We start from the raw sequence: 25,673 nt of genomic DNA on the forward strand, positions 1-25,673 counted from the left end.
CATTAATGTCCAGCTAGGTGAGTCTTCTGGTTAAATGGAAAGGTCTCTTTTGGCTTCTAATCCTAATTGAACAGATTGTATAGGGAACCTGTTTTCTTTTCTTCCTGTGAGTCCTGACAGCAGGAAAAGAACTGGAGGGAGGATATGATTGTATGTGTAAAAACATTTCCCACAATAATTAGCAAGAATAAAGACAAGCATAAGACAAATAAAAAAAAGAAGCAGAATAATGATTCTGATAAGGAAGACACATTTATAAATGAGTTTTTAAATTCTAGATGGTTTCAAAACACAGCAAGATCATTAGAAGCAAATTAGGCTAGCTCAAAACTTGATATGGGATCTGGGGGAGGTGGTGATATGGTTGGGCAAAGTTCTATTGCTAATGTATTGCTACTGAGTGTGCAGACAGAAACAGGGATGGCTGCTGTGCCTAGCACAAGTGAAGATACACAATTGAGTGTACAGACTCAATCTTCTGTCTCTGCAAGAACAGCTGTGGTTGAAGAAATTCCTAAACACATTATTATTGGAATTTTGAAGATTGAGCTTGGTGGACTGCTGCAGGTACATATTGTTGTCAATAGGGTATAGGATAAAACTGATCTTAAAATGTAATTTAGACCAACAGTGCATATAAAAACAATATTGATTTTTTAATGATTAGTAAACGATTGATGAGTTTAAAAATATGTGCAATGTAAGAGAAATGCAGTTCTCTGTTGTACCTGATGGAATGCAGTAACAAAGCTTTTTTATTTGTCTGACATGTATTATTCATATTGATAAAACAATATTAACAGTGAATTTGTAAATTTGCATATTACATGTATTTTACTAAAACATATTAATTTAATACTTTACTGTGATTTTGTGTTCGCGTAAGTGAGATCTACAGAGCTTTTCTTTTTGGAGTCACTTAAAAGTGTTGAACTATTATTTTTTGCCAACATAAAGTCTTCTTTCAGATTTCATTCCCATGAGAAGCAAAGTCATTTTGTAATAGACCCCATTGTTTAAACATGGAAGGTATATTAATTTGTCCTTGGAAACAGTGCATTGCAGGAACATGGACTGAGTTTGTATACATTTGTTTCAACCCTGTTTGATCCACACATAAGTGAGATGTTCTCCTGTTGAGCCTAGGAGAGAAAGTAAAAGTTGCAATTTGTAGTCAGACGATTGATTCTCATTGGATGATGCCTATTCAGTGTGACATGAACTGATACCTTTGACGAATCAAAATTGTTTGCGATTTTTTTAAATACTGATGAATACTTGAACTTTGAACATTTCTGAGCAGTCTTGAGCAGTCCTGAGTCCTTTGCAGACTCCTGATGCTTGCAGATAAAGTGCTGATCCTGATACTTTGCTGATGAAGATTGCATGAATGCTGTACCCTTGGAGAGGTATCTTCCTCTCGGCCACTTGCCACTATCTTTAAAATGACTTTTTTAGATTTAGAAATCCGTTTATTTTTCCCATTCAGAACACTCTTGACAGTGCTTCTGATATGCTGACGCTTTCCCTTTTTATTTATCTTCTGTCTAACTTAGTTAACGACCTGCAGTCAGAGATTATCTGTTTCCAAAATATTTGATGCCCTTTTTATATTTTTTGTATTTTCCCCGCATGCGTTTTTCCCCAGGCATGTCTGTCTTATTTTTCTTGAATGCTTAGTTCTATTAATGTTAGTTCATCTGAACCTATTTCGATGCCTTGGGCAACCCTTGCTGCTTATTTATCCTTATAATTTAGGTTTGCGCATTGTCTTTATGATTTTGAGTAGTGTTTGTAATAAATCTTTTAATGTATTCCTGATGGGAGTGTTCCTTCCATGACCACATTTGTCATAGTGTCTAAATTATTTGGGGTGTTGTTGAAATTATATTGATGGTTCTACCACACTACTTACTGGTTCAAAGGTCCGTCAACCTTGGTGACCATTTGAGTCCTGTGAAGGATGCAAAATGCTACATCACTCCTTAGGCATGAGCAGGTAAGGATCAACCTCACTGACAATACTGGACTTTTGCTCAGTTTGTAGATCAGGCAATATGGAACACCTGGAAACAGATTGCAGCGGAGTTTCAGCTTTTTTAGTTACTTCTGTCCGTTTTGCTAGCTGTACATTTTTAAATGGACAGTGAGTACTGTCTTAATTTTCTAACACATGCAAAAAGTAAAGCAAAGCTGTTGCTCTACGAACTTCCAGTATGCTCTACTCAATAAACTACATACAAGTGACAGTTCTCTTATATACTCTAATTCAAAGTTTAATTATTTATTCAGCTCAGATTTTGATTGCCATGAGTTGGGATACTTGAAGTAAGGGGTGCTGGGGAGAAGGAAGGTATCTGAAGTAGTGAAATGTAGTAGCTGTGTTCAGTGCTAAATTCAAGGGGGATCCAGCTGAATCCTGGCTCTGGCAGCTATTTTTAAACTGGATTTGGGATCCATCTGGCCCAAGTGAAATATGCTGAATTTGTCCCAGTGTAATTTGCCAGCACTGGGACACAATTCACCAGCACCTACATGTTGTCTGCTTTCTAAGCAGCAGCAACGAACAGATGTTAAGAGTGCATTCTTATTTTAGATTCCAACTGGGCCCAAAGGCTGAATTTAAATGGCTATTAGCCCTCCTTTTGTGGGAGTGTGATCCTTGCTGGGAGCTCTCTGGAATCTAACACCTAGATGTCAATGCAATGGAGGGAGCAAAGACCCTCAGCTTGTTATCATGTCACAAGTACTTAAGAGAAACTACAATTTGGCGGCAAGCTTTTGGCCTGATTAAATCTCTATTCATAAGAGATATGCACTCATTGTAAGAATGTCAAATGCATCCATCTATGTGAGTATTTACACGTATAGCAATTTAGTTAGCATTCATTTTTTACATTCTTTTATAGCACTACTCATCCCAATATAGGGTGTCAGTGCGCTCTATATCACACATATATATTATACACTGACAATAAATCATACAAGTGTATAAATCAATTTACAGGATGTGACATAAAACAAGATGTAGCAGTCACCAAGGGAGTAGCCACAAAAATAAAATTCCCTGTGTCCCCATACTTTTGCACCATATCGAAAATGGTAGTATATGAGTGAGTGTGGTGAGCAAGCCCTGTAATCACTTCCTCTAAGGAACCTGTTCATTTTCCTTCTTTCCCTCCATTCTTCTTTCAATTGTTTTCCATCTTTCTTCCCTAATGTCTCTCTACTTTCTTCCTGCCCTTTTTTACACTATCCATCTTTTTTCACATCCCTTTCTTTTTCATTTCTTCCTTTCTTTCTCCATCTATACATACTTCTTCATCCATACATTTATCCAAACATACATCCACTCCTCCATCCATCAGCAATCCGTCCTTCTCTCCATCATCCCTCATCATCTGTCTCTGCAACCATCCACCTACATCTCTATTCATCTCTCAGTTCATCCATTCTTCCATCCATTCATCTTTCTCTCCCTCTGTTTCCTTTCTGTCCCTCAAAGCTCTCTTGTTTCATTTGTTCTCCCACCCCACAACTGTCATACTATCCACTTACAGTTGTATTGATGAGCTTCAGTTTGGAGACCAGCAGTCTCTCATCAAAGGAAAATGAGCTATAAACAAAAAGTTAAATATTTATGATAATCAGAACTACCTAGTGAGACCACCCACCCTTTTCAAGCTGCTTAAGTTATTATACGTTAAGATTGCACAGCTGAGAGAAACACAAAGTTAGGATTTCACCTTACTTGGAGTTGTCTGTACTCATTTTATGGCAATACCAGAGGCTAATGCTATGCTTTCCGATCTTGCTTTAATTTAAGTACCAGCAGTCAAGATAACAATGAAAACTACGAATCCCAAAAGACTATGCAGTAAATAGCCAATGGGAAGAAAAAACGTAATGTATGTACTAACCGATTACATGTCAGACCTATGTATAATACCTAATTTGACTGCGAACAGTCTCTTTTTTGCTGTTCGCAGTCAAGATAAGTATTATACTTCATCATTATTCTTAATCATTTACTACAGATATAATTTATTGAGTTTACTACTTTGTGTTACTGTTTATTTATAACATGCACCTTTATTACTGCTTGAATTTCAAGTTCCTTTTACCCTAGCCGGCACGTTTTTGCATTGTTCTCGAGCACCTTTTCCCTCGGGCCCTATGCAACTCTGACCACGCTCACCATTTTGGTGGTGCAGTCAGAATCGCATTACCATTGGTTTCCTCACACTTCAAATCTTTGGGCTTTATCAAGCGTTTACCTCTCCTGCTGCCGTTGTGGTTACCTTTTACCCTCTGGTGAGGACTCTAGGGTCCTTGACTCTTTCTACTGCTTCAGAGTCTATATTTCTCTGCCCATTGTCAAAGCTTAGTCCCAGTTGGCTCTCTTCCTCCATATGCCCCTTTTTCTTCACAGGGAGGATTTCCCTTTTCTTTATGCACTCCCACTTTTCACACCCACCTCAAGAAACATAATTCTTCGAACATTTAACCCCTTTTCAATGAATTTGTAGTTTCCCGTCTCTTCAAAATGAAAACCATTCTCCCTCTCAGAGGTGCTCTAAAACAACACGACTGGTTTGTGCGTCTGGACCTTCAAGACGCCTATTTATCATACCCATTCTTCCAGTAAATATCTTCATTTCCAATAGCAGTGACAGACTTTATCATTTCTCATCCCTTCCTTTCGGTCTTTCATCAACAAAGAAAAGTCCATCGTGATCCATCCAAAACAAATAGAATTTCTCGGTTTTCTAATAAATTTTACTTCTGCCACTCATCATCTGTCTTCTGCAAATATAAAAACCATAAAATCAGAAATTATTCAAACATCTCTTGCTGAATTACCATATCTCTCAGAACTCTAGCAAGAATAGAGGGGCTCCTCTCCTGTTCCATTCAAGCAATATTTCCATGCCCTTACATTACCGTGCCCTTAAAAGACCAAAGATCCTTCATTTATCAGAGGCCTAGCATATTCTGAATCCATATGCTTAGACACAGAGTCCCAGTTAGAACGCCAATGGTGGATAGACCATTTAGATGCTTGGAATGGTAGGACTATGTTCACATCAGCCCCACATCTTGTATTAGAATCAGATGCAAGCCTGATGGGTTGGGACACCTGCTGTGGACAAATCTCCAATGGAGGTACATGGTCTTTAGAGGAGTCCAAATTGTACATCAGTTGTTTGGAGATGCGTGCAGGCTCCTTCGTAATCGTAAGCCTTGCAAACAACAGGATCTGTTGTTCAATACTTCTTCGCATGGACAACATTTCTGCTGTCAGATACATCTATTATTTAGGGGGCACAAAATCCAAACCTTTAGCAGAACTAGTAGAATGTTTCTGGTAATTTGGCCTTCTCAACAAAATCTATTTAAGAGCAGAATACTTACTGTAGGAGGTTAGCCTGGTTTGTAGTGGGTACCTAAGGTACTTACACCATATACCAGGTCCAGTTATCCCTTATTAGTGACATGTTGGCAGTGTTCTAGCAGCTTAGGCTGTCTAGGTGTAGCTGTAGCAAAGCAGCCAAGGCTGAACTAGGAGACATGCAAGGCTCCTGCAATACCACTATAGTTACACAGTACTTATACACAATAGAAGACAATACTCAGGGGCACATTACGACCCCGGCAGTAAAAACCGTCTACCGCCGCAGCGATTGCCACCAAAAGATCGTCACCGCGGCTACCAGCCGTCCGCAAGAAGGATGGCAGAAATCCGGCTGTGGCCATGCGGGCGGATGGTGGTAAGATGGCGCTGCTGCCAGAAGCAGCGCCATGCCAGTAGACCGCCGCAGACCATATCATGACCCATGATACGGCCTGGCGGTGTTCTGCTGGGAGAAGGGTGAAGGAGGGGGGTGGGAGGTGTTGTGTGTGTGTGTATATGTCTGTGCGTGCATGTATGTGTGTGTGTTGCATATTGTATGTGCGTGCATGTATGGGTGTGTGAGTGCGTGTATGTTGTGTTGTGTGAATGCATGGGTGCTTGTATGTATGTCAGCGTGTGTGGATGTGTGTGTGAATGGATGTATGCATGCGTGGATGAATGTGGGAATCAGTGTGTCTATGTGTGTGTTCGTGTGTGAATGAAGGTGTGTGTATGTAGGTGAGGGGTCTGGAGATGAAGGGGGTGAGGGGGGATTCTGGGGAGGGGGGCAGGAAGGGATTCCCTGTCACTGATAGTGCCTACTGCCATGGGTTTCATGGTGGTAAGGTTGCCACGAAAACCATGGCGGTAGGCAAGGTCATAATCCCACAGGCAGGCAAGTGACGGCCACCGGGCTGGAGACTGAAGTCTCCAGCCCAGCCGTCGTTACCGCCGTGGCGGTCGGTGTGGTATATTGGTGGTTTGGCTTTAGCCAAACCGTCAATGTCTTAATATGGAGAAAAGTACCGCCAGCTTGTTGACAATACTTTCCTCCATATTAACATCGTCCGCTGGGGTCATAATTACCCTGCAGTGTTACCAAAAATAAAAGTACTTTAATTTAGTGACAAAAGGCCAAAAGTATCTTAGAGGCAATACTCCTTCTGGAGGTAAGTATTATTATACACAATATATACACTAGTAACCAAAATCAGGTAAGTAAATAGTCATAGAATAGGGCAAACAGAAAGAAAATACAATAGATTGCAATGGGCCCAAGGGCAACACAAACCATATACTAAAATAGTGGAATGCGAATGTCAACTTCCCCCCTAGGCAAGTGTAGTGTGTAGAGGGGTCCTGGGAGTGTAAGAAAACACCAAAGGTAAGTAAAGTACCCCACCCCAGAGCCCAGGAAAGCAGGTGTAAAGTAAAGCAAGTTTCCTCAGAACACACTACAAGTCGCGATGAAGAATTATGCAAGAACAAACAATGGATTCCTGGACCTGAAGACCTGTGGAGAGAGGAGACCAAGTCCAGAAGTCGAAGATGAGTCCAGGAAGAACAGGAGCCCCTGCCAACTTGGAAGAAGGTGCAAAAGTGGATTCTCCGGTTAGAAGAAAAGTACAGAAATGCACCAAAGAAGATAGCTGCAGGCTCCTGCTTGGTCCAAGAGATGTCCCACGTCGAGTTGTTAGATGTAGGCTGTTTGCGTCGCTGGATTCTGCCAGCAAGCCTTGGTTCAAGCAAGTATGTGGTTTGCGTCAAAGAAGAGCTGCCTGGACCCAGGAGGGATCTGGGGGTCTCAACTCAGCCTGAAAAGACAGAGGGGACTCTTATCACTTCAGAGAACTCTCAGATGGCCAGGCAGCACCCACAGGAGTCCCAGAACATGGGGACAAAGAAGATGCAAAGTGCAGTCATCGCAGCACTACACTGGAGGATCCCACGCCGCCCGAGAACAACTCAGGGAGCTGTGCGTCGCTGGATGGATTGCTGGGGACCTGGGCTACGCTGTGCCAGAAGAACTTTTGGAAGAAGTACCCAAGGAGCTGCAGAAGATGCAGTGCACAGGGGTACTGTCGCAGCATGGGGAGGCAAGCTCTTACCTCCACCAAATTTGGACAGGTGGACCTTTGGACAGTCTGGGTCACTTTGGTCCACCACCTGTGTTCCAGGGAGCACGCTCGTCATCAGGAGAGGAGTCCCAGTGTACCGGTTGTTGTCGCAGAAGGGTGCCTGCTGAAGCAGGGAAGTGACTCCTTCACTCCACTGGAGATTCCTTCACTTCTTCTGGTGCAAGGCGAAGACAGGTAGTCATCAGAGCGTGCACACCTTGGAAACTGTTGCAAGTGCTGGCTGGAGCTGAAGTTGCAGGTCACAGGAGTCATCCTGGATACTTTGTTGCAGTTACAGCAGTTCCTGGAGCAGTCTGCGGTTGATCCGATAGTCAGAAGCTGAAGCGGAGGATGCAGAGTCCTGGAGGAATCTTGCAAACCGAATCTGAGGAAACACCCAGAGGAGAGAACCTAAATAGCCCTGAGAGGGGGATTGGCTACCTACCCAGGTATGCACCTATCAATAAATGTTTGTATGAGCTCCTTATGGGTGGCAAAAGAATTGCTGCATCCCATAAGGGTCTCCTGGAACCCCAATGCCCTGTGTACCTAGGTACTATATACTAGGGACTTATAAGGGGGTGGGTCCAGTGTGCCAGTCAGAATTGGAAAATTGAGTCACTAAACTGTAGTGACAAATTTGTTAAGTAGAGAGAGCATAAGCACTGGAGTTCTGGTTAGCAGAACTTCAGTGACACAGTCAAGCATACTGACAACTTATATAGGCCCCACATCAGCACTGAGGTCCTGGCAAGCAGGATCCCAGTGAGACAGGCAAAACACACTGACAAACAGGTAGAAATTGAGGGTAACATGCCAAGAAAGATGGTACTTTCCTACACGTACCAGGAACCCAAAATTCTGTAAAAGACTGGCACTCTCATTACCTCCAACATTCAAGCAATTGGAAACTTCACCCCTCAGTGTTCAGATCATTTCTCCACAAGTCAGGTCCATGCCACATGGACATTTTTGCTTCCAGACTCAATCATCAACTTCTTCTATTCTTTAGTTGGCGCCCAGATTCCTTACCATTGACCTCAGATGCCTTCTCATAGGAATGGTCCCAGATGGTGAATTACACCTTTCCTCAATTCACCATGATAAACAGAGTGTTGGCTCAAGTCAAGCATGAAAAAGCAACACTGGTCCTAGTGGTTCCTTTTTGGCAGTCTCAAGTTTGGTTCCCTACTCTTCTGGAACTGACCATGGATTTTCCCATCCTTCTTCCATCCTTTCCCTCCCCTTTCCTTGACCTTTTAGGCAACCCACATTATCTAGAGCTAGACAATTTCCTGGTTTTATCAGCATGGAAGGTAACAGGTCTTCCGAACCTTCTCCTTTCATTTGGCGGAAGCTTCAGGCTATATCGACAAATCCTGGGCTCCAAGAACAACCAAGGCTTATAGATCAGCTTGGGCTCTTTGGTCAAGCTGGTGTATGGGAAAATACATGAATCCCCTTTCAGCAGATACAGGCCAAGATTTAAGAAAGGCCTTGCGTCACGTAGTGCCACATTAGCGTCATTTTTTTTACGCAAATGTGGCATTAGGTTGGCAAAAATGCCACACCAAATTTATACATGGGTATAAGACAGAGATATGCAAGCTACGTTGGGAGAAGGGCCGCATCCACATGGAGTGGCTAATCCAGGTGAAGCGACAATCCACCAACTGAAGCATTGCTGGGCAGACTTGATCAGCAGGGAGCGTGTCCTCATTGATTCCCTTGGAATAGAAGTTGGTGAAACTGTTAGTAAGTACACATGCTTTGTGAAGAAATCTTTGGAGCACACTGCATATAGATGTTTGGTAGCTTTAGGGCCTCATTTACTAAGTTTTGATGCAGGGCGGGGCCACAAGTCTTGTACTGCGCTGCACAGCATCAAACTAATAGGGCAGGAAAGCATTGTATCTATAAGATACTACACATTCCTGTCCTTGTCCCTTGCACAGGTGCACAATTTGCTGCAGAGCGCCAGCAAAGCGCCGTGCTGCAAGGGTGCCTGGTTTGCACAGATGATTGTTTATGTGCAGGAAAGGACACCTTCCTGCACATAAGCAATCATTAATAGTGTTTCCTTTGTCTGTGTGTGTTGTGGAATGCAGCACTTATAGGAAGAGGAAAAAACGTGGAGAAATAAGGCAATTTCTCACCATTGTGCCACTGTGACGCCATCCCTGAGAGGGGATAGGAATCGGATGCATTTCCAGCCTTGCGAATGTGGACTGGCACACTGTGCCACCAGAATCCCAAGAAAATGATGCTCTGGTGGTGCAGTGTGCCGCTTGGCCTCGTGAATGAGGCCCATAGAGTCAGTGGGTCATATATGTCAGCGTACAAAAGCATTACCCCACAAAACATATTTTTGATAGACAAAGCATGACACAGAGGCTTCAGAATACTGGGCTGTCATGCACCCACACTGAGCAGTGGCCCTAGCGCACACTTTCTCTGTTAGAACCATGCTGCTCATGTTGACAAATGTGCTGTGCACAACCTGAGGAAGTGTGCACCTTTACATTTCATGGCCTGCTGCAAGGACATTTTCTAACTTGAGCTGTCCTGGGGGACGTGCTTTTTCAGGAGCTGTCCTATTTTGTGACACTCCAGTTGATCATGTCTTGTGTAAATAAAGTCTGATGTATGTAAATCTGTACATAGGTCTAACCTGCGGACTGTCATACATCTGAATATATCCCACACATGTATGTGTCAGGTTTAAATATATTGAGTTTTGGGGATGCACAAGACGTATGTTTGGTGTCTATGACTATGCAGCACTGACAGATAACAATGTCTGTTAAATGAGGGAACAAGGATGGCTAACTTGTGAGGTATATAGCATAGTCACGTACATGTGAAGAAATTGCTAGTCCTGGCTGAGTGTTGTCTGTTAGTCATTTGGGTACAGAGTGCCATGAAACTCTGCTACCCTTCTGAAATGTTGGGGTTGTGAGTCATTTAAAATGGTTTGACAATGTGCTCAAAAGATGCACGTATTGTTTCATCATATGTGTGTCCATGCCAGCCTGCCCAATCAATGTATATCATTGAGAGATGTCAAATGAGCCATTTACGTTGTTACAACCAAAAGGAATCCATGGCAAATAGCATTTGATGTGTAATGTACAATATTTGACCACAGTGTTTGTGCTCTACAATCAGTGCAATGTCTCACGTTATGTATTGCATGTGAATTCGAGCCTTACACTGCTGGAGAGGGTGAGAGCTTTAGTGACCTCAATGCTACCAGTGAGGGTCATCCTGTATGTTTAATGGGCAGTGCAAGGATTGTGTGTGATGTTGGATGCTTTGTGCAATGACATATTAAATGTACATCTATTCCAAAACAAAACCCATATGTTACATATAAATCTGGACAGGAATGTAGAAGCTGTGTTCTGGAAGTGCAGTTGTCTCTGACTAATGTCAAGGAGGATCTGATTGTGTCACTGAGGGGGCACATGTTTGCTGGTATGACCATAAAGCAATGCCCACAGTGCCAGGTTCTGTGAACATATGTGGTAGTGGATTCATAGTGAACATGGCAGAGGATGGAATACCTAACAAATGCATTTCAGATGCACAGACATGCTGTTGCTGCTCACAGTGCAATCTGTGTCCAATGTGTATGGCTGCCCCACACAGGGTGGATGATGCACAACCCAGTAATGAGAGTAAGGGCTATGTGACAGAATTACGGGGGTCCGAACAAGCCATGCAGGGTGGCATCATGTAGTTTTCTAATTATGTTCCAGCTGTATGTGCCACAGGACCATCACAAAAAATGTATGCTTTCTGGGTCTGAGGGACTTGCGAATAAGGACCTAAGTGTAGCAGGAAAGATGTCAACATTCCACCCTTGAGAATGCAATTTAAGTGCCCATTCATGTCATGTTAAGTATCATACTCTGAGTTGGATGGATCAATATTGCTATCCCCTGCCATCTTTACAGATATGCCCAAGTGTGTTGATTCAGAGGAATGACTGCACAGCATGGTCGTACAACAAGCCAATACCTCATCCATCTCCAGAAAGTGCTGGGCATGATAGTCTCTAAAATGTCCTGTAAACAGGATCATACTATGAACAGCATTAGCCACTGCCATCCCAAGGTCCCTGTGGAGATGACATGTACGGCATGCATGCATGCACTCATCAAATAGTTGTATTGAGTGCTGGGGTGCAGCTAGGTGACATAAATTTCTGACACGTATGTCCAAGCAACGTGCTGCGTAGTGGGACACATGCAGTTACTTTGGGACTATGTAAGAAGTTGTGGCACAGCCCCCCAGCTACTAACAGGACTTCATATAGGAGTTGTTTCATACATCTCTGTGTGATGTGAGTGAGCTGTCCACCCTCAGCTCTCACATATGATACCTGGCACATGTACATGTTATGTAGCAATGTGTCCAGATATGTGTCCTTGCCATATCAGGCACCCAATGTTGTGCATTCCTTGCTCATCTTACATCGGCTAATGCCAATGGAATCTAGGCTGTTGCGGGATGCAGAAACGACAATGATGATCAATACAACATTAAGGCCCTCATTACAACATTGGCGGTAAAAGCTGCTTACCGCCGTCGGGAAAAGACCGCCAACACACCGCCGTGGAATTCCGCCACAGCCATTATGACCCACAGCTCGGAATCCGCCAAAATTCAGACACCCACACAAGTCCGCCACACCAAAGGTCAGTGATAAACTGGCGATAACAAAACCTCCACTGTCACGCCAACAGAAATACACCCACACTATCACGACACACGAATCCATGCGGCGGTCTTTCAAAATACACACACTCTTACAAAACACTGCCACATTGGACAATTCGAAACACACACACCTGATACACATACACACACCACTCCCACACACCCATTACAATATAAAACACACACCCATATCACCCACAAACCCCTACGACCACAATTACCGAGAGAAGGCCAGAGAGAGACACCACAAACAACTACCAAGCATCCAAAGGCACACAATACCATCACCCACAGAACTTCCACGCACCTCACACAACACACCACTAAATATCACCCCACACATCACAACACACACCACCCCACAAATCACCCACACCACCCCATGGCACGGCAAAGACACCCCAGGTTCTCTGAGGAGGAGCTCAGGGTCATGGTGGAGGAAATCGTCCGGGTAGAGCCACAGTTATTCGGATCACAGGTGCAGCACACCTCCATAGCTAGGAAGATGGAGCTATGGCAAAGAATAGTGGACAGGGTCAACGCAGTGGGACGGCACCCAAGAAATAGGGATGACATCAGGAAGAGGTAGAATGACCTACGGGGGAAGGTGTGTTCCGTGGTCTCAAGACACCACTACGTGGTACAGAGGAATGGCGGCGGACCCCCAACTCCTCCCCCACAACTAACAACATGGGAAGAGCAGGTCTTGGATATTCTGCATCCTGAGGGCCTCGCAGGAGTAGCTGGAGGAATGGACTCTGGTAAGTTAAATCTTTACTATTACATCCCCAACACTAACTGAATGCCATCACATACCCACACCCTCGTCCTCACCCCCATCACTCCTACTCCTCACACATGTCCCAATATCACAATCCACCCATCCCAACACCAAGCCCTGCATGCAACACCAAAGCATGGACACCCATCACCAATGCATGGCCACTGCACATACCCATACACCCCCCTAAACCATCATCACACAAGGTCCCACACAAGAATGCAAGCACTGGGGTACACGGTCACCCACCCATTGCACACCATGACACACACAGATGTAATAAACATCCTTTTATACCCCTGCAGGACCCCTACCCAATGTCACCGGACAGGAGGGTCCACACAAGTCCACACTACCAACAGAAGAGGCCCACAGTGATGACAGCCGCTCTGTCCAACTGGATCTAGATGACCAGGCCGGCCCATCGGGGACCTCAGGACAGTCGGTTCCCCTGACACAGTCACAGGCCACTACAGAGCTTGCCCCCTCTGGAAACACCAGCACAGCACCCACCCAGCAGGCCCATACCTCTGTCCACAGGACACGTCAAGCAGCAGTGTGTCCACCACTACAGGGAACACAGTCTAACCCACCACCCCAACAAAAACAGGGACCTGGGGGCAGTGGTAGTGGGCACACGGTCCAGGGGACGGAGGCCCAGGAACACAGGGGAACTGGGAGGGCTGCTGTGCGACAGGGGGAGGACAGGCCAAGGGAACCCACTCTCCACGAGGCCCTCTCCTCCATCATGGAAGCCTACCACCACTCCCAGGAGATGATGGCATCGGTACTGGCCAAGTTTTAGGAGACCCAGCGCCTGCAGGAGGAACAGTGCTTGGGCTTCAGGGAGGAGCTCAGAACCATCAATTCCACCCTGGGCACCATCGTAGGGGTGCTGAAGGAAGTACTCAACACCAGGAGGGACACTGTGGCACAACAAGGAACCCCTGACACTAGCCTGGACGATTAACTGCCCACCACCTCCGCCGGCGCTAGTGGACAGGGGGCACGCCACAGGACCACCACACCAGCACCCCACCCCCTGCCGATGGGGAACCACCCCCCAAACGGTCCCCGAGATCCAGGACAAAGACAGAGAATGATGCCAAGACCCCGACAAGATATGAAACCGCCCTGAATGTCATCTTTCTGTCCCACTTTGTCACCCTGTCCATCCTCAAACTGCCCCAGCTGCACTTCCTTCGCCCATTTGGGCAATGCACCTGTGAGACTAATAGACTGGACTCTGCCATGGACATTCCTCCACCATCACCCCTCACCATTTTACAACCCCCTCCAATATTGAGCACTTAAGTAAACACCCTTGAAGCACAAAACAATTTGGAGTTAGTCTGTGATTTTGAAATAGTGTATTAGCAATTACAGTGGCAAAATGCTCTTTCAATTGTAATGTCAACATACCTATGTCAAACAGCTCTAGTCCATGAGGAAACAAAGCAGATGTCACACTGTGGGACACACATCTGTGAAATCGTAAGGGAAAGCGACAACTCAGTGACCATACACTGGGTGAAAACGACAGACGGTAGAGAGGTGGTAGTGTTAAAGTACATGTAGTAGGCAGGTTTGTATTCTTACCTGTGTCTCACTGGAAATATTGCAGGATCACTGAGTTCCTGTTGTTGATGTCCTCTTCTTCTGCTTCCTCGTCTTCACTGTCCACAGGCTCCACAGCTGCAACAACACCGCCATCTGAACCACCCTCCTGCAGAAAAGGCACCTGTCGTCGCAAAGCTAAGTTGTGAAGCATACAGCAGGCCATGATGATCTGGCACATCTTCTTTGGTGAGTAGAATAGGGATCCACCTGTCATATGGAGGCACCTGAACCTGGCCTTCAGGAGGCAGAAGGTCCGCTCTATTATCCGCCGAGTTCGCCCATGTGCCTCATTGTAGCGTTCCTCTGCCCTTGTCCTGGGATTCCTCACTGGGGTCAGTAGCCATGACAGGTTGGGGTAACCAGAGTCACCTTCAAATGGCGAGAGACAATTGTTAGACACACACTAACCTGTAGGGATATCCCCAGGCAACCATTCCCACTGACTTGCTTCCAGGTGCTCACCTAATAGCCACACACGGTGCCTGTGGAGTTGACCCATCACATAAGGGATGCTGCTATTTTGCAGGATGTAAGCATCATGCACTGAGCCAGGGAACTTGGCATTCACATGGGAGATGTACTGGTCTGCCAAACACACCATCTGCACATTCATGGAATAATAACTCTTCCGGTTTCTGTACACCTGTTCACTCCTGCGGGGGGTTACCAAAGCCACATGTGTCCCATCAATGGCACCTATGATGTTGGGGATATGGCCCAAGGCACAGAAGTCTCCTTTCACTGTAGGCAAATCCTCCACCTGAGGGAAAACGATGTAGCTCTACATGTGTTCCAGCAAGGCAGACAACACTCTGGACAACACGTTGGAAAACATAGGCTGGGACATCCCTGCTGCTATGGCCACTGTTGTTTGAAATGAACCACTTGCAAGGAAATGGAGTACTGACAGCACCTGCACTTGAGGGGGGATTCCTGTGGGATGGCGGATAGCTGACATCAGGTCTGGCTCCAGCTGGGCACACAGTTCCTGGTTTGTGGCACGGTCAAGCCTGTAGGTGATGATCACATGTCTTTCCTCCATTGTCAACAAGTCCACCAGCGGTCTGTACACCGGAGGATGCCGCCATCTCCTCACATGTCCAAGCAGAGGGTGCCTATGAAGGACAACAGCGAGCACAGAGTCAACCAACTCAAAGGTACGTACCCCCAGCTCACACCGAACACTAATCATAATCCGAAAATTGGCCTGTATGAATGTTGAGGCAAGGCCTAGGTATGTGTGACGCAGTTAAAAATTAAGCCATGTGGGCCACTGAAATGGCGGCTGCCTGACCTGTAAAGTGGGACAATGGGATGTGAGGTAACTGCGCTGGTGTTGTACACCGTCGCGGTAGGCGGTCGAAGACCACGGTGAAATTCTGCATTGGTTAACATTGGACCCTATGGGTCCCAGGAGCCAATGATGATGTACGCCGGCGGTGACGGTACGCACAGCCACGAACGTGACCACCATTTTCTATCTGTTCAATCACTCAATACCTGATCTTCGACAGGAGAGGACCTACACTGCAAGTGCTGCTGTGACTTCGGTCTGGAAGAGACAATGGCTTGTGCGTCTGCGTCCGCCTTCACACCGGAGGAGTTGGAGAAACTTGTGGATGGGGTCCTCCCCCAGTACACGCTACTCTACGCTCCTCCAGACAAACAGGTAAATATACTAGGAGCATGCTGTATGGGCTATGCCTGTGTGGAGTGGGGTGGATGAAAGATTGGGGGGGGAGTTTGTGTTAGGGTTTGTGCACAGCAAAGAGCATGTCCCCTCTCACTGCACTAGTGGGTTCTGTAATAGCTCCCTTTTAAACTTACTATTGAAAGCCTTTCTTGTTATCTCACCTTCCCCCCCCCCCCAGGCTTCTGTGTATGTTGTTTAATGTGCTGTTTTGTTTACACATTGGGCCTTGCTTTTACCAAGGCTTCTTTAAAACACTCCTCTCTAGGCCATGTGTTAATTTAACTCATTTGCATAATAACTGAAACTCTGCACACCTTTCAAGAACATGTGCAGCATGTGAGGACCACACCCAGCTCTTCAAACCACACCCAGCTCTGCACACCTTTCAAGAACATGTGCAGCATGTGAGGACCACACCCAGCCCTGTCTATAAAAGGCAGCCCCCGAGCCTCACCCAGTGCTTGTGCTCGTCTACCTCCCGCTTACCTGAGGACAGATCCCTTGGCGCTGGCACTCCTGCTCTCTACAGACTTTAATTGGCTTCAATGGGCGCAGCTGCTGGCTCTTCCTTCTTCCGGTTTCCGGTTCCTCCTTGCCTCAGCCTCTCTCCTACAAGCAACCTGCAAAAGAGAAAGAAGACAAGGTTAGACTGATCAGTATCTCTTGCCAGCAACAAGTAAGTGCAAAACTTTTATTACCTGAAAGAACTTTGACAACAATTTCTGGATTCGTGTATAGACAATTTGAAACAAGATACCTTCCACGAAAATTGTGATTCAAACTCTTTGTTACAAGAATACTTTGCGGAACTTTGTGAAGCAAACATTTTTTTATGGAACTTTTAAGAATCGAACCGTGGAAACCATTAACAGCAAGGCAAACAGTAAATCAAGGACTTGCACAAATTACATGCTGTATTTTGACGTAAAAGTACAGTATTTGTTTTATAAAAGATTCTGGAAATATGGGAAAAGTGAGTCTGCTATTGGCAATTTAGGCTTTAGTTATATTAAGATGAATGTTTGATATTGGTAATTCTGATAACGGTATTTGTTTAATGTTTTAGAAGCTTTAGAGTAATAGAAAGCACATCCCAGAGCAGTAACACATTCCAAACCTGGAAACTAGAGACCAGGATCCAAGAGGTACTTTTAGAAGAAAATTTCTAATAAATAAAGGGATAGTCAGGAACCCAGTTAGGAATAGGATGTACTTATCTGTTCTTTGTTTATGTTTCATTAGGCACCAGTTTCTACAGAAGTCAGAGAGGGCCGCAGATTTGTGCAGCACTTCAACAGTGGAAACGCAAGAACGCTGTTGTCTCTTTATTTTATTTTATCCACTTCCCCCCTTCCCTTGAGCTTCTGTTCTTAGTGCACTGTTTTAAAAACTAGTGTGCTGGAACAAGCAGTTTCAGGGTGGGGTCGGATTGTCTTCAACCTCCATCAGAACTGAACAAGGACTCAGGTGAGCTGGGCTTTGACAGTTTGAGGCGTGCATGAAACGACGGTGAGTGCATGTGCATCATGGCAAGGGTAGGGATGGGGGCCAATGACTGTGACGGTGCATTTGGTAATAACTTTTCTTTTCCCCCTGTACAATTCATTTAGGTCAGCGCCCACCAGAAAAAAGATATTTGGCGTACCATCGCCAAGGACGTCCGGACCCTGGGAGTCTACCACAGACGGAGCACCCACTGCCGTAAGAGATGGGAGGACATTCACCGCTGGAGCAAGAAGACAGCGGAGGCCCAGCTGGGGATAGCCTCCCAACGTGGGAGGGGTGCCCATCGCACCATTACCCCCCTGATGTTCAGGATCCTGGCATTGGCGTACCCGGAGTTGGATGGGCGCTTGGGGGCATCACAGCAGCCACAAGGGGATGAGTACACTCTCATTCTGCTGATTTTGCGCGCAGTGGAGGTGTCTGGGTGGGGGACGTGGGCTGTGGGTTTCCCTAGGCCAGGGCGAGTGTGCTAGTTAGGTCCCCTTGTTCTGGCAGACACTGTGGCACCCCACCCGTGTACAGTGCCAAGTACACCTAGTCAGGCTCCTGGGTCATCCATGTGTGCAGATGTCGTCCATAGCCTTGTAGGCCATGTCCCAGGGATCAAACAGTGGAGCCCAAGTGAGCGGCGTAGTGCAGGGGGCTTCTATGTCTGTTGTGTCTGCCAACGGTAGCGGTAATGCATGCACTCAACATGTCTTTCTTCTGTCGTCCCCCCCCCCTTTTTGTGGTCTCCCTGTTCTTGTGAGCATTAGCATCATCAGGCGGAGTAGCAGTGGCACCGGAGCAGGAGGGAGCTGCATCCCACATGGCCCTAGAGGGCGACAGTATGGACTCGGAGTTCACCAGTGGGATAGAGGGCGAAGGGAGCTGCACGGCGGGGACAGGAGCTGACACCAGTGACGCGGACTCATCCTCTGATGGGAGCTCCCTTGTGGTGGTGGCAACATCTGTGCCCCCGCATCTTCAGGTACAGCCGCCACCCCCCCTACCAGCACCGCCCTCCCAGCAGCCCCTCAGCATTTGCCCTGTGCCCGCTCACCCAGGAGGGTGGGCATCACCTTCACCCTAGGCACCTCAGGCCCTGCCCCAGTCACCCCTGCTGCCCTCAGTGAGGAGGCCATTGACCTCCTCAGGTCCCTCACTGTTGGGCAGTCTACCATTTTGAATGGCATCCAGGGTGTAAAACGGCAGTTGCAACAAACAAATGCATTCCTGGAGGGCATTCATTCTGGTCAGGCGGCCCTTCAGCAAGCTATTCAGACTCTGGCCTCAGCACTGATGGCAGCCATTGTCCCTGTCTCTAGCCTCCCCCTCCAACTTCCTCCACCCAGACTCAATCCCCTCTACCTCAGCCTATCCCAAGCACACCTTCAGACCAGCATGCACACACGTCAACACACAAGGGAAGGTCAGGCAAACATGAGCTGTACATATCCCACAGGCACTCACGCAAGCATCATACACATGCAGACATACCAACAGCTACTGCCTCCACTGTGCCCCCCTCCACTACATCTACAGCCATTACTGCCATCACCAGCACACACACCACCACATCCTGCTCACGTTCAGTCACCACCCCCACTGCCATTCGCACGTTCCCTGTGTCCTCTCCCAGTGTGTCTGTGATGCCACCTCCCAAGATACACAAACACAGGCACACACCCACCCAACAGCCATCCACCTCACGACAGCCTCTGTCGCATGCACCTTCACCCAAAGTCGCCAAACGAACTCCTCCTACAACCACAACCTCTTCCTCCACTCCCAAACCCCCTCCAACTACCCGTCCCAGTGTTTCCAAAAAACTTTTCCTCTCCAACCTTGACCTCTTTCCCACACCTCCCCCACCCCATCCGTCTCCTAGGGCCCAACTCTCCAGGTCCCAACCTAGCACCTCAGCCACAACATCTCTGGGATCAGTGGTGCCTGTAGTCACCGGAATCTGGAGTGCACTGGCCACCAGGGCAGCCAGTGTGGCACGGAGCCACAGCACGGACAGTTACCCACCTGTGAAGCATCAAAAGTTGGCCAGTGCCCGGCGGGAGAGGGGGAAGACTCCAGCTAAAAAAGCCGCTTCCAGGGGTACAGGTGGGAGTGCGGAGTCAGCTGCGACACCTTCCAAGGTGGGGAAGGGCCACAAGAAAGTCAGCAAGTCTGGGAAGAGCAGCACGGCGGAGAAGACCGCCATCATCCCTGCTGCCCAGAAGGCCACCACCATCATCCCGCTGCCTAGGAGGCCACCGCCATTCTCCCCGCTGCCCAGGAGGCCACCGCCACCAGCCCCGCTAGGCCAGACAGGACCGCCAGCACCAGCCCCGCTGGGCCAGAGAGGACCGCCAGCACCAGCCCCACTGGGCCATGAAGGACTGCCAGCAGCTGAGTCACTGAAAGGACCCCGCCGCAACAAGCACCGCTGAACAGGGCACCGCCGCCACAAGCACCGCTGAACAGGGCACAGCCGCAACAAGCACCGCTGAACAGGGCACCGCCGCCACAAGCACCGCTGAACAGGGCACCGCCGCCACAAGCACTGCTGAACAGGGCACCACCGCCACAAGCACCGCTGAACAGGGCACCACCGCAACAAGCACCGCTGGCCCATGAGCGCCAAGGGCACTGACGCTACTGAATCCGTCACAAGCAGGATGAAGCACTCTGGGCACCAAGCCCCCTCCAGAACCAGTGGTGTATCACATCCACTACCTCAGTCCTTGGCAGGATGAAGCACTCTGGGCACCAAGCCCCCTCCAGAACCAGTGGAGAAATAAATCCACTACCTCTGTTTTTGGCAGGATGAAGCACTCTGGGCACCAAGCCCCCTCCAGAACCAGGCGAGTATCACATCCACTACCTCTGTCCTTGGCAGGATGAAGCACTCTGGGCACCAAGGCCCCTCCAGAACCAGTGGAGAAAGACATCCACTAACTCACTCCTTGGCAGGATGAAGCACTCTGGCCCCTCCAGAACCAGTGGAGACTGTCATCCACTTGAGAGACTGTGGCTTTGCACTCCCCAGGATAAAGCAGTGGGCAAACCACCCACTGTAGAGACTTGAGAGGCTGTGGGTTTGCACTCCCAGGGATAAAGCAGTGGGCAAACCACCCACTGTAGAGACTTGAGAGACTGTGGCTTTGCACTCACCAGGATTGAACAGTGGTCATGTGGCCCCCTCGTGGATTTGGCGTTGTGCACTCAACTGGCTGAGGTGCCCCCCCTTTCCCTCCCCCTGAGGTGCCTGTTTTATTGCTATTTGATGCCCCTGCAGTGTTCTCTCGGTCATGGTCAGGGATCTTGTGTGGGCCTCGCCCATACCGTGAGGGCCCAGTGTTCCACGGACTTCAATGGAGCACTACCTGGACTACAATTCTTGGTGTATATTTTGTTTATAGTGTATATATGTATATTTTTGCATACTGGATTTTAATATATTACAATGGTTACACTCATTTTCTTTGGTCTTTACACTCTTCCGGGGGGATTGCGGGGTGTAACTGTAATGTATCAATATGTCTTAGTGTGTGTGTTCTCGTGGGTGATGGTGGGGGTGTTGCGTGTGTGTGTCCCTGTTTTTTGCCTCCCCCCTCCCCTGTGTCGTAGGTGCAGTACTCACAGTGGTCTTCGCTGCCTTCGTTCGTGCTCCTGGTAGAGGAGCAAGAAGATAAGGGCTGGCAGGATCTGCAGCCCTTAGTGCCCAGAGTGCTTCATCCTGCTCGTGACGGAGTCAGTAGCGTCAGTGCCCTTGGCGCTCATGGGCCAGCGGTGCTTGTTGCGGCGGTGCCCTGTTCAGCGGTGCTTGTGGCGGTGGTGCCCTGTTCAGCAGTGCTTGTGGCGGCGGTGCCCTGTTCAGCGGTGCTTGTGGCGGCGGTGCCCTGTTCAGCGGTGCTTGTTGCGGCGGTGCCCTGTTCAGCGGTGCTTGTGGCGGCGGTGCCCTGTTCAGCGGTGCTTGTTGCGGCTGGTTCCATGGCATCCTGGTTCCTAGCGGGGTGTGTAGAGGTGAGCTTTTTCCCTTCGAAGTCCTGTTTCGGCCGTGTTTTTGTCCACGGTGAATCCGTCCCAGAAAAGGTGGCAGATTGGTAGGTTGTGATACTGTGGGTGGTACTTTGTCCTCCGTCTGTCTGTTGGCGGTGACCGCCAAGCTGTTTGTTTGTACTGCCATGGCGGTCGGAGTGTTAAAGTGGCTGTCTTTGTTGGTGGTTTCCACCACAGTCGTAATTCCAATTTTTTTACCACCGGCCTGTTGGCGGTCTTACTGACGCTTTAACACCGTCCGCCAGGGTTGTAATGACCACCTAAGTGTGTGCCATACCATGGTTACAAAAAAGCAGTGTTCCTAAACATACTAAATGCTGACATGGCCATGCCTAGATGTTTCAAGACGGTGCATTGCTATTATGCAACATTTGCTTAGTCTTGGTACTATGACCATAGTGATTTTGGAGACGGTAGATATTGTGCAGATGTATGATCGCTTTGATCTTCAAGATATTTTTGGGATATGTAAAGTGCAACATGTTATGTTTGAAGATAGTATTTACGTATCATAAGTGATGATCACTTATCAAGTTAACCTTTGCATGGCATCTTTTTTTATGATTACACAGGGAACATGACCCTAGCCCAAAGGGCCAGATAAGTGAGGACAATTACCGGCACATCCATGATGTGCACAAGTTATTTAGGAAGATGGGGAAGACCTTTGAAAAGGAGAAGGTATCGTGGGCCTGGAGGGCATTCCCACAAGGTATGCCATCATTGGAAACTCCTACCACCAGCAAAACTCAGGGTGCAGACAAAGGTGGGTCTGCAGGAGCAGGACCATCCACCAGCAGACACACACACCAAACTGTCTTTCATGGTCAAACCCAAAGACTTACCCAGGACTTTAAGCAGAACCTGCATTTCATGTTGCTAGCCTGGAGCATAAGATGGACCCTGTGCTAAAACTGCTTTGGGAAATTAAGCAGGCAGTGCAGTGACAGAAGGACCTTTTCTTCCCTTTCCCTTGTAAATAGTTATTGTTATTGTTTGTGTCTTAGATTGCTTAGTTTAGGTAAGTTACTGTAGTGCAGGATAGTGTTAGTAGTTAGTAGTTTTTCATAGGGGTTGGTACATGTTTAGGGGTTTGGTTTTATTAGAAATTTTTAGTGGGTGGGGTGTTAATGTGTAAGTTTATGAAACATCCCAAAAATAAAACATTAAAAAAAATACAAAACAATATATATTTGTTTAGGCCTAAATATTTAGGGTCAGATTTATGCTGGCCTTGCGCCGTTTCATCTCCACATTAGCGTCATATTTTTGACGATAATGTGGCGTTGGAAAGGGAAACATGCTGCGTTATATTTACAAAGTGGCGGCATGCTTCCACAGCGCCACTTTGTAACCCCTTGCGCCACATTATGCCTGCGCAAGGCATGAGGTATGCAAGGGGGGGTGTTCCAGTGCTAGAGGGGCTGTAAAAATGGTGTAAAGGAATCTATGAGATTCCTCTGCACCATTTCTCTTGGCATTTTTTAATGCCTGCTAAGTGCTGACGTTAAACAGAGGCTCTTATTGATTACAATTGGCCTCTGGGTGCTTTGGATAAGCATCATTTTTTAGGCTAATCCTGCAAAGCGCTGGACTAGCATAAAAAATTAGGCTGCTACTCACCCTAACTATTGCCATGGTGCACCGTATTTTAAATATGGTGCTACCATGGTGGGGTTAGGGGGGCACTAAGGGGCTCAAGAAAAGTGTCACTGCACTAGGTGGGGCACCACTTTTCTCACATCTGCTCCTTAGTTAGTTTATGTAAAGCTGTAGGTACTTTTGCCTTTTTAAGGGGGTGGGAGTTGATGTTTATCATGTGGTTTTAAATGTATAGAGTAAGGTTGGTTAAGTTAAGATAGTTGTAGGTAGTAATTAATATAAGTTAGTGTGGGTTAGGTTAGAATAGTTAGGTTTTGTATGCTAGGTAGTGTTAGTTACATATCTTTAAGTTTTAAGTCAATTTAGTTGTTTGCTACATGTAAGTCTTCATGATGTCTTCTCAGGTAATGTTAGGTACATGCCTTTGTCTTTGTTAGCAGTATTTGGCTACATGTGTGACTGGGTGATTTCCCTAAGTACAAGTACCTGTCAGTTTAGGAGGCTGTCCTGGTTCGTAGTGAGTACCAAAGGTACTTACACCTTAGACCAGGTCCAGTTATCCCTTATTAGTGAAATGTAGTCAGTGTCTAGAAGCCATACTGTCTAGGGATAGCTGTAGCTGAGCAGCCAAGGAGTATCTAGAACACATGTACAGCTCATGCAATACCACTGTAGTCACGCAGTACTTACACATGAAAGAAAATACTCAGTGTTACAAAACTAGGTACTTTATTTTGGTGACACAACTGCCAAAAATACCTGAGAGACTATACTCCCTTAGGAGGTAAGGAATATACACAGTATGTACACTAAAATGCAGTAATACCTGTAAAAACAGTTAGAAAACAGTGCAAGTAGTGAATATCACAATAGATAGCAATGGGCCTAGGGGGAACGCAAACCATATACAAAAACAGTGGAATGCGAATGTCGGTTTCCCACCTAGGCAAGTGTAGTGTGTCGAGGGGCAGTGGGAGTGTAAGAAAACACCAAAGGTAAGTAATAGAACCCACCCCAGATCAAAGAAAAGGAGGAGTAAATCACAGTGCGTTTCCTAGAACATACAAGAATACATGATAGAAGATTATGCATGAACCAGAAGAGACTGCAAGACACGAATGATGGATTCCTGGACCTGAAGACCTGTGGAAGAAGGGGACCAAGTCCACGAAGCACTGAAGAGTCCAGGGAGAACAGGAGCCCCTGCTAGCCCGGATGAAGGTGCAAAAGGAAAACCACTGGTGAGAAGACCAAGTCAGTATTGCAACAAAGAAGATAGATGTGGGTTCCTGGTTGGTGGAGAAGATGTCCCACGCCGGATGGATTAATACAGTCTGATTTTTGTCGCTCGATTTCGCCAACTAGCCTTGGCACACTCAAAGCTCGGGGTTAGGGGAAAATGGCGCTGCCGGCCGGGACCTGGAGGGACCTGGCGGCCTCTACCCAGGAGGAAGGAACAGAGGGGGCTCTCAGAAACTTGGAGAGCTCTCAGAAAACCAGGCAGTGTGCACAGGAGTCCACAGCACAGGGACAAAGAAGGTGCAAATGGAGGCCCATGTAGCATGACACAAGGGATTCCCATGCCACTGGAGAACCACTCAGGAAGCTGTGCATCGCAGGATGGAGTCCTGGGGGCCTAAGCTGTGCTGTGCATGAAGAACTTCTTGGAAGGTCGCACACAAGTCTTGGTAATTGCAAGTCACATGGTGCACTGGGTACTGTCTTGCGTGGGGAGGCAAGCTCTTACCTCCATCAAAGTTGGACAGCTCGACGTTGGAATCGCTTTAGTCTACCACACTTGTTGATGGATCCATACCTGTCATCTGGAGAGGAGGACCCAAGTCACCGGCAGTCGCTGCAGAGAGGTGCCTGCTGAAGCAGGGAAGTGACTCCATCACTCCATAGGCGATTCCTTCGGTTCTTCTGGTACAGGCTGAAGAGAGTCAGTCCTTGGAGGATGCGCGACCTGGAAACTGTTGCAGTTGCTGCCAGGAGCTGAAGATACAATGTTACAGAAGTTGTCTTACCTTCTTTGTTGCAATTTTGTAGAGTTCCTGGAGCAGTCAGTGGTTGCTCCTTCGGTGGAAGATGAAGTAAAGGATGCAGATAATTCCTGCTGGATTCTTGCAATCTGAATCTGAAGAAACACCCAGAGGAGCGACCCTAAACAGCCCTGAGAGGGGGATTGGTCACCTAACC

This window comes from Pleurodeles waltl, chromosome 10, assembly GCF_031143425.1.
Source record: "Pleurodeles waltl isolate 20211129_DDA chromosome 10, aPleWal1.hap1.20221129, whole genome shotgun sequence".
Taxonomy (NCBI): Eukaryota; Metazoa; Chordata; class Amphibia; order Caudata; family Salamandridae; genus Pleurodeles; species Pleurodeles waltl.